This window comes from Canis lupus, chromosome 10 (genome assembly GCF_011100685.1).
Source record: "Canis lupus familiaris isolate Mischka breed German Shepherd chromosome 10, alternate assembly UU_Cfam_GSD_1.0, whole genome shotgun sequence".
NCBI classification, from domain to species: Eukaryota; Metazoa; Chordata; class Mammalia; order Carnivora; family Canidae; genus Canis; species Canis lupus.
In genome coordinates, this window is record NC_049231.1 from 28,358,352 (window position 1) to 28,368,111 (window position 9,760).

A 9,760-nucleotide genomic window follows, 5' to 3' on the forward strand; every position below is an offset into this window, starting at 1 on the left:
AAAGAAGATGACGAATTTTCTGGGTTAAGCTCCCTGCTCCATCTGGGGATTGAGTGGGATGAGGGGACCTGTGAGGCTGCAGAGCAGAGTTCAAGCCTCCCTCTGCTGTGTGTCCTAAGGCAAACACTGTCCTCTCTGAGCTCAGACTCCTCATCAGTACCGGGAGGGGATGGACCCCAGAGCCTCCAGATCCCGTGTAGGTCACTGATTTTGGCTCTCTCCTTCCTTGGGCTCCCCTCACACTGTCTTGCTGGAATCCAGGGCCCCTGGTGCTTCCCCATTCCGTCTTGTGTGGGAGGAGGGGGTCCCCGGAACTCCAGAACTCCCCAGAAGGACGCTGGGACTGTCCAGCTAGGGCCACAACCTGCGTTTACCGCCCAGCCCTGGAGGCTGGAGAGCAGCAAGCATCGCCCTCTGGCGGCAGCTTCTGGGCTCGCACGTCACTGGGCCCGATGCATTTGAACTCCAGTGCGCTTGAAGCAATTATTGAGTGCCTTCTGTGTGCAGCGTCCTGAGCCAGGCACGTAGGAACGGCAGTGAGGTTAAAGAGGGAAGGAATTCTGTATGTGGTGCTCTAGAATTCAGCCTACTTGTGCTATGAGTGAGCTCCTTATTCCTCCTGGGTCCCTGGTGTCCTCTCTACCGTGGGCATCACGGTAGAGGCAGTGCCTGTGGTTGTACCAGGGACTAAACAGCATCATGCATGGAGAGCGTGGCAGGCTCGCTCCTGGCCCAGGCTGCACTTAGAACACACGTGTGCTTGGTGCTTTTAAAGGAGGCACCCTCCAGAGGGGTACACTACTGTGTGTGGACACACCGGCCTTGGGGTTTCTCCAGGCAAGGTGGCATTCAGAGGCAGAGGCCCCCCTTCCTAATGCTGGCCCTGCAGTGCTCCAGGCAGGAAGACAGGCTGTGCAGGTTCACCACAGAGTGACAGTGGCATTTCTGAGGAGGCAAGATTTCAAGGGCCTAAGGCTGGAGTGGGGGGCATCCAGGGCAGTGGAGACCTTGGGCCTGTGAGGCATCTCTTGCTCCCCAGGTAGCAGCTGGGCTGGCTGGCTCTGCCTATCTCAGGTTTGCTTGAAGGAGGCTCACCTGTACCCAGGAGTGCTGGCTGGAACCGCCCCCCCCATGACTCCCCCACCCCCATGCACACCTGACCTGGAATGGGCTTGCTCCTCTGGATAGGAGTGCTCTCTTCATCACAGGGCGGGATTCAAGGGAGCCTGGGCACTCCAGGTGAGATGCTGTGGTGGGGAGTTGGGCCCCAGATGAGACTTGGACTTGGGGATGCGCATAAAGCTCCAGGTGTCTGCTTCGCCCACACAGGCCTCTTTACATCCGTGTCCATCCCCAGTGCTGCCCCTTTGCTCAGGCTGATCTCTGATCCTTGCTCTGTGTTAGCCATTTTTCTGCCTTCAAGGCCTGGCTCAAAGCTGCCTCCTCCCTGAGGCTTGCCCTGAAGAAGCAGCTGCCCAGGGAGTGGGTGAACATCTCATGCAGACTCTGGTTGTTGTTACTGCCTTCACGCACGTGCCCGTTTCCCGGCTCCTCAACCAGACCCAGGACTCCTGGAGGCCAGGCTGTGTTGAGCACCTTTGGCAGCCACCATAAGTCCCAGCCCAGAGCTGGGCTGATACAGGAGCTTGACAAATCCTCCAGGCCGACTGCACGGCGTTCTTACCTGCTATGCCTGGAAAAGCACGATTCAGACTCTCCCTAGAGAGGTCTGGGTCAGAGAAATAGTGACAAGGCCAGAGGGGGTGCCGGAAAGCTGGAGTAGCGCACGCAGGGTAAGCACAGCACAGTCAGCAGGGCCTTGAGTTCCCAGGGCTCTCTCCTGGCAAAGGCAGTGGCAGCCTGGCAATTGGGAGCATGTCCTCTGGAGCCTGACGGCCTGAGTTCAAGCCCCAGCTCTGGCACTTACCACCCCATGGCCTTGGGCAAGATACTTCAGCTTCTGTACCTTGGTTTCCTCTTCCATAAAACAGGACCCCTCAGAGTCCCTCTCTGAAAGGGTTGTCATCAGGACTGAATGATTAACATGATGCCTCTCAAACTTCCTTCTTCATGTGAATCTCCTGGGGATTTGACTGAAATGCAGATTCTGACTCAGCAGGTCTGGGGTGGGGCCTGGGGTCCCGCATTTCCAACAAGCTCCTGGGGATGCCCCTGCTGTTGGAACTCAAACCAAACTTGGCGTATTTGGGAATTAATGCCTGAAGTGCTGAGAACAGGTCCTGGCCCATAGTAAGGGCTGGGAGAAATGTTCCGGGTGATGTTACCTGGCTCCGCTCAGGGAAGCATATAGCTTCTAGAAGTTTCTGCCCTTTCCATCTTTCATGCTGCTCTATTTTCTGGTCGGTGAGGCACCTTTGAGCAGGCTATTCTGAACCTCCTCGGTGGTCTGTGCTCTGGGCCTTGAGGAGGGACAGGTGTTGGGGGCCAGGCAGAGGATGATCTTAGGAGACACTAGAGAAGAGAAACAGGAAAGGGAGCCGGTATAGAGCAGGGGCTCTCTTGGCTCACTCACCGGAGTGTCCGGGCTTTCTCTGGTGTGAACTTCACAGCCTAAACCACACACCTCACAGCTTCCCCCGCCCTGCCGCACCTCTCTGCCACCTCCGTGCCTGCCACCCCTGCTTCCTGCGGGAAAGGCACAGGGGACCTCAGCCAGGTTGCCAGCAGCTCTTCGGGGCTGGAACCGCAGGCCTGAAGCCATTGGCCACATCCTCCTGATTGCAGCGGCCCAAGGCTCTTTCCTCTCCCTGACCCGAACCCCCTCCCTACCCTGTTGGCCTGTGGCCACCAGGCCTAGTTTGATCCCTGAGCCCTGGCTCTGGGGACCAGTGAAGCTGGGCTTCCAGGTCCTTCTGGCTTGGTGGAGGAGGCTGGGGGTGGGTGACTACAGGGGGTGGGGGGGGCAGGGGTTGTAGGGGAAGAGTCATGTCCGGAGGCCTGGTGGCCGAGTGTCCGACGTGAGCTGCCTTTCCCAGCATAGCCTCATTCGTGGTCTCTGTCGTCCACCTCCGAGCCAGTCTCAGGGGGCGTCTGTCTCAACGACCTGTGAACAGTGTTCTGGGAACACGAATCATTCATCAGTTAGGAGTGAGTGAGGGGCCCCCCAGCTGGTGCAACTGGCTGCCTCTGGGGAGCAGGGCGAAGCCCTGAGGAATTGAATGAGCTAGTCAGGGCCCTCCCCAGGCCTCACCCTGAAAGAAAGAGCGAAAGAGCAGCTTGGCCTGGGGCCCCTTACCCTCTGTGGCTTTCAGGTTGGCTCATGAGTGCCTGGAGGCCCATGAGATCAAGGTCACTGGTTCAAGCCTCACAGGGGGGATGGAGGGGAGCTTCCCTCCTTTCCACTCAGGCAACCCTGACCCTGCCTGGTTCTCTCCTAGATGGCAGGGGAAGCCTCTGGGTGAGTCTGCAAAGCACCCTCATGCCTGAGAGCTGAAGAGAGCCCCATTTACCCTGAGGGAGGTAAGGTGCCCGGGTCAGAGTCCTCCAATTAGAGGATGCCTTTCCTGGAAGAGCCTTCAGGATCATGGGACCAGATCCCACCCCTGCAGGGCTGAGAAGGCTGAGCCCAAAGAAAGGAGGCCCTGGCACTTGTGACTTTTGCTGGCTCAGCATCTCTCTGCGGGGGGTGGGGAGGGTGGGGGGGGTGGGGGTGGTGGTGCTGGGGGGCGCGCCCTGTTCCTGGGAACAGCACCCCATTTCTCTTTGGAAATCTACCTTCCTACATTAGATGAGGTCCTGGTCAAGTTGTCAACCAAAGTACCCCAACCTCTCCAGCCAGGGGGTGGGTGTTTGGCCCCATGTAGCCGATGAGACTAGGAATTCTAGTGGAATGAACCAGGAAACATCTAGAGGTTGGCACTCTGAAGGGTCTTTGCAGCTCCACTCTTGCAGCTGCTCTGGAGTCTGACACCACCACCACCCTGAGGTCTGGGTCATCAGCTGTTTCCAGAACCTGTAAATCACCCTAGATTCTTCTGGCTAGTTCTGTTTGGGTCGGGTCAGCCACAGCCTGTTCCTGTGGCCCAGAGCCAGGGAACAACGGCTACTGCTGGGAGGGACATGTGAGTAGTGAGCTGGTGGTACCGTTGGGCCTTGAACCCAGGTGTCTAAATTCCCAGCCAGATCTCAAGTCCCCTGGGAGGAGCCTCCGGCCGAGAGGAGCGGCAGGACCGAAATGACGTGGAACCCAAAAGAAGAAATGAATATTCTTAGCTGTGGAGTTGGGTGGGGGAGGTTGGTGGCTTGGCCACTGAGCAAGGCGTGAGGAGGCATGTGGAAACTGGACAGGTAGGGGGGCTGCTTGGGGTCCCCTGGAGGGGCTCCCTGTGGCACTGACTACATGCCCTGGCCCTGCCCCACGTGCCCAGCATGTGGCTGGACGCCGCTGCTTCGCGGGGCCGATGAGGGGTGCGGGGCCTCCCGGGGAGCAAGCACTGGGTAAACAGAGCATGTGCTGACCTGGTTCAGACAAGCCCGAGGTGGGTTAGTGACTCCGTGTGGTGGGAGGACCCACAACGAGGCCATGTCTAACTCACTGCGAAAGCGAAACCAGCCACCCACCAAACACGGGGGCCCCTGCTAGTTCTGAAAGCTCCGCAGCCTGTCTCTTTATTAACCAGCACCCAAAGTGGAAACCAGTCAGTGGGACAGATTCAAGTTCAGCCAGCCAACTAGGATGTGCATAGGGGCCTCACTAGACCTTGACAGGCAGGCCTTCAACCACATAGCCAGCCAGGAGGTAGCCCGCTGTAAACCCCCTTTTTAGGGTCACCTACCCCTTGACTTCATGAGGCAGCAAGAGGTTTTGTCTCAGGCCCTTCTGAAGTATCCCCTGAGACCCCGGATGCTCAGCTGGCTGCAGGGCCTATGTCACAGCAACGACCCCAGTCCAATGGTCCCAGCAGAGAAAACTGTGGGGCAGGCATACTTCTCATGTCCTTTTTTAAAAAAATATTTTAATTTATTTATTCATGAGAGACACAGAGAGAGAGAGAGAGAGGCAGAGACACAGGCAGAGGGAGAAGCAGGCTCCCTGTGGGGAGCCCGATGCGGGACTTGATCCCAGGACCCCAGGATTACACCCTGAGCTGAAGGCAGATGCTCAACCACTGAGCCACCCAGGTGTCCCTGCTTCTGATGTCCTACCACCCAATTCCCACCTTGCTGTCTCCCAGGCTGACCAGCTGTTGCCAAAGGGGGTGGGGTGGCAATGAAGGACAGCTTCCGACCTTAAATCTGTGTGCTAAGGGATTGTCCCTCCACGCGTGACAAAAACATCTGTTGCAAGCCACAGAAGCCGGCCTGGCCTCCTTTCACTAGAAGAGGGATTTATTTAGGATATTCTGAAGCTCGGGGACCTCTGGAAGGACAGACAGATTAGGCTTGGAGGGGTGCCCCACGTGGGATGTGCCATGCCGACGCGCCCCTTCCCCGGCCTCCTGGGGTCCTTTGCCTCCTGAAGGGCAGCCCTGGCTCCCGAACCGAAGTCTGCAGCGGAACTCCACACTGGAGAAGCCTGCTCGTGTGCTCACCACCCCTGCTGCAAGGGAAGCTGGGTAAGTAATACTTTGGCTGGTTGCTTGGGACGTGAGACTCCCAGAGAAGCAAACACCTCCAACACAGGAAAGGTTTGCAGAGCTGCTCTGTGACCACGATGGAAGATAAATATCCGGCCAGCGCCCGAGAAGAAACGCCCTCGACGGAGGGTCCTGCATCAGCCCTGGCCTCAGCCTCCCCGCCCACAAATGCCCCTTCCTGTGTTGTTTTCTGAGGCAGACCTGGGGGTGGGGTGGGTGGGGTGGGTGGGGTATGTGTTTTCTGTTAGAATCGATGGCCAGTATTTGAAATGAGAGGATTTCACATGTTTTTAAGTCCCAGTGTTGAGTGTCCCTTGAAAAGGGGCATTTGGGGGCAGAATGGAGCCAATGTCCTGCAGGGGATGGAGTTCGGGGGTTGCACTGGTCTCCCCGCCAGCCTCCCGCCTGGGCCTCTCCCCTGCAGACTCCTGCCCAAGGGCGGCCCCAAACCCACTGTGAGGGAGATTCCCGCCTCGCGTGACGGTGCCAGTGCTCGAGGTCAGAGGCCAACACGGTGGGGTGTGTTTCAGTCCATTGCTGATCATCTAGAGCCACCATCTGGGCCGTGATGCCCTCACAGTGGAGTTGGGGCCGCCCTTGCCCTGTGCCTCCAAGCCTGTCTACCTAGGAACGATGCCAGAGGATCCTGTTTTCTTTTCTTTTTTTTTTTTTAAGGTTTTATTTATTTATTCATGAGAGACACACACACACAGAGGCAGAGACACAGGCAGAGGGAGAAGCAGGCTCCCTGTGGAGAGCCCGATGTGAGACTCGATCCTGGGACTCCGGGATCATGACCTGAGGTGAAGGCAGACGCTCTATCACTGAGCCACCCAGGTGTCCCAAGGGGATCCTATTTTCAACCTGGTGGCATGCTTGTGTGACTACACAGTGGGGAAGGGTTAGGGCGCCACTGGAAGAACGACAGGGACCCTGGCACCACCGTGCTTCCCTGAGCACTACCCACAGGAGCCCTTCTCCATGAATCCTTGTCACTGGCCCAGCACCTCTAGAGGCTTTGCACCTGCCCAGAATTTTCCTTCCTCAGGCTCAGCTCAGCCCCTTTCTTCCAGGGACATGACCCGTGGGTTTTCTGTATCCCTCCATGTCCTGTGTCAGGATCTGCCAACGTAGAGTTGCCTCTCTTCTCTTAGTGCTGCCTCATTGGGATTCTTGAGGTGGCAATGAGAGAGACATGCCAGGATGCCAAGGGGCAGGGACCAGGGGAAGACTTTACAGCCTCTCAATGCGATGCAGGGCCAGGTCTGGCCCACCTTGCACCTGCCCACAGCCAGAAGCTGGCATCCTCACTGCCTGGGGGTCCCTTGTTCTCCGGGATTCCTGGCCCTGGAGCCGGCTTGACTGGGGACACAATTCCAGAGCTGGGGCCAATTTCTGACCCCATCTGACTGCTTTCCTCCTAGCAGACGTCGTAGGCAGTGGTGACAGCCAGGCACAGCCTCCATAGAGGGGCCTTTGTGTTTTTTTTTTCCGATTCCTTAATAAAAACACCAAGAAAAAAAAAGCAAGCAAGCATAACTTCTAGGTTGAGAGGAACTTCTCACAGACATTGCAAACCTCACACATTCTCTTTCCTCCGTGCAACACCTAGATTGTCTTCTGAGAAAGATCACAGATCTTGGTGAAACCTGCCTAAGAAAAAGCGAAAGGATTCTTTTCTACCTGTTTCCCACGGGAAAGGGGGAGACCATTGCAGGTACTGGTAGAGGGTCTTCGGCGCTCTCCTGACTGGTCCCCGTCACGGAGATGGGGGCTAAGAGTCGCGATGACTGTGGACACAGAGCTTCTCTCCGGGGCTCCTTCAGCACAGGGAGCTGGTCCCACAGGCCTGGAGACTCGAGGATATTTTCAGGTTCCTCGGGAGACGTTAGAAATGATCAGGGGTAGGAGGACTGGTACTCGGGGAGCTCCGAGAGGAGCTCTGTCCCCCACAAAGGGTCCTCTACTTTTTATTTTATATTTTGTTCTAAATTTTATTTATTTTCTTAAGTAGGTATCATGTTCCCAGAAAACGAAGATCAACGTGCCCAAAAGATCATTCAGGAAGATTCCTCCCCTTCCTCCCCACCCTGGGTCTCCCAGCTCCCCTCCCTGAAGGAAAAACACTGCTACCAGTCTCTAGAAATCTTTTCTAGAGCAACTTAGTGCATGGACACGCTAGTTCACAGACCTGCCCACACATATACCCTCGCACACACGCACACACTTAGCCTTATGCACGCACACACACACCATCTTCACAAATGCATACACTCACACACCCACACCCTTCTCCCACACATAGGTGTACCCTCCCACCCAGCACATGCTCACGACGCGTGTGCTCACGCCTACTCTCCATCACACCTTCGCATGCACCCTTATGGACGTACATGTGCGCATACGTGCACACACTCGCATAGGCTGGCTCTCATGCACATCGGCACCCCCCACACACTTGCACACCCCTTTTCACATTCACACACTCACATTTGCCCCCTCTGTACGGGTCATGGCACATCACACGCTTCATTCTGAATTTGGCTTTGGTTCGCTCCACCGTGTGCCTTGGGGACTGTTCCGTGTTGGGAGCAGAAAGCTGCCCGCTTCCGTTTTGTCTTTGGCTGCGCTGCATTCCGCCCTGTGGATGGTCCTTGATTGACTTACCAGTCGTGCTCTGCTGATGCACGTTTTGCAGCCGCTTCCAGTCTTGGCACACACGTTTCCTACGTGGGCACGCTTCTCTCTGCAGGACGAGCCTGAGACATACCCCTGCTGGGTCATGGGCCGGAGCTGTTGCTGGATGTCATCAAACCGCCCCCCAGGGAGGCTGTGCCACTTGGAGCACCCACTCCCTTCAAAACCATGCTGATTACAAACCTTTGGAAACTTCAAACACGTTACTCCCCGTGTTCTTTTTAATTTGTATCTTCTGGAATCTTCTTTGTATTAATAAGAATTGGAAACTTTGAGACTTTTTTTTCCTTCCTTCCCTGCATCTTGACACATCCTGTATGCCAGGTGATTTCTAGACTCTGGAGCTGTCCAAATGAGTCACATATAGTTCCTGCTGCCGGAGGCTCCTAGTGTAGACATGTAAACAGCCATGACACAAGAGGCAATTGCCTGTGTGTGCATAGAAGCCGCCCTGGCTAGGTGGGGGAGCAGAGAAGGACTGGCTTTAAATTGGGGAGCTGAGTCAGTCTGGGACGAGTAAGCTGGGAATGGAATGACCAACTTTCTCCCAGCCTTAGCACAGGAGGTCCATGTCCTGAAACCCCTTCAGGCCCACACAGAGTGGGACAGCTAGTTCCCCTGGAGCAGTCCTGACGAGGAAGCAGAATAAAGAATGACTTTCTTTCTTTCAAGATTTTATCTATTTATTTGAGAGAGAGAGAGAGAGCACAAGCAGGGGGAGAGGGAGAGGGAGAGGGAGAAGCAGGCTCCCCCGCAGGGCAGGAAGCCCCTCACAGGACTCAATCCCAGGACCCCAGGACCATGACCTGGGCGGCAGGCAGATGCTTAATGACTGAGCCACCCTGGCACCCCAGGAATGACTTTCTATGTGAAAGGCATGGTTTGCACAAGACGTGAGCTGCTTGGGGTACTGGGTGTTGGAGGGGCCGGTGAACCACCTGCTCACAGGAGAACACGAAAGAACATGCATATCAGATCTGGAGCCTGGGAGGCCGACAAAGTGACTGGCAAAGCAGGATCAGGGAGGGTGGTGGCTTATGAGGCTGGGGGAGGTGTTGAGGAAGAGGAAGTCAGAAGACCCCATATGTGCTTGCCCTGTGGTGCCTTCAAAAGTGGGGTCCCCCAGGCAGTTGAGCTGCGGAGCCTGTGCCCTGCAAGCTGAGGGTGCGGGGAGGTTGGTTTGCAGTGAGCGCTGTGAAGATGCGTTGGGAGTGGCGGTGGGGGTGGGAGCGGGGAAAGGAGAGGCAGTTAGAGGGACCAGCGTTCGATGCACCTGGCGGTTTGGTGCTGGGAAGGGAGGAGGCCAGCTCAGGAAGCAGGCTAGTCCAACCCCCAGGAGTCCTCCGTGGGCTCTGTCTGGCCCTGGCCATTAGAGAAGCTTCTGGATTCCTCTTCGGAATACCTCTGAGAATCTGATGGATATGCTCCATCGGACACACCCCAGTTCTATTCCTGGCTCGGTCACA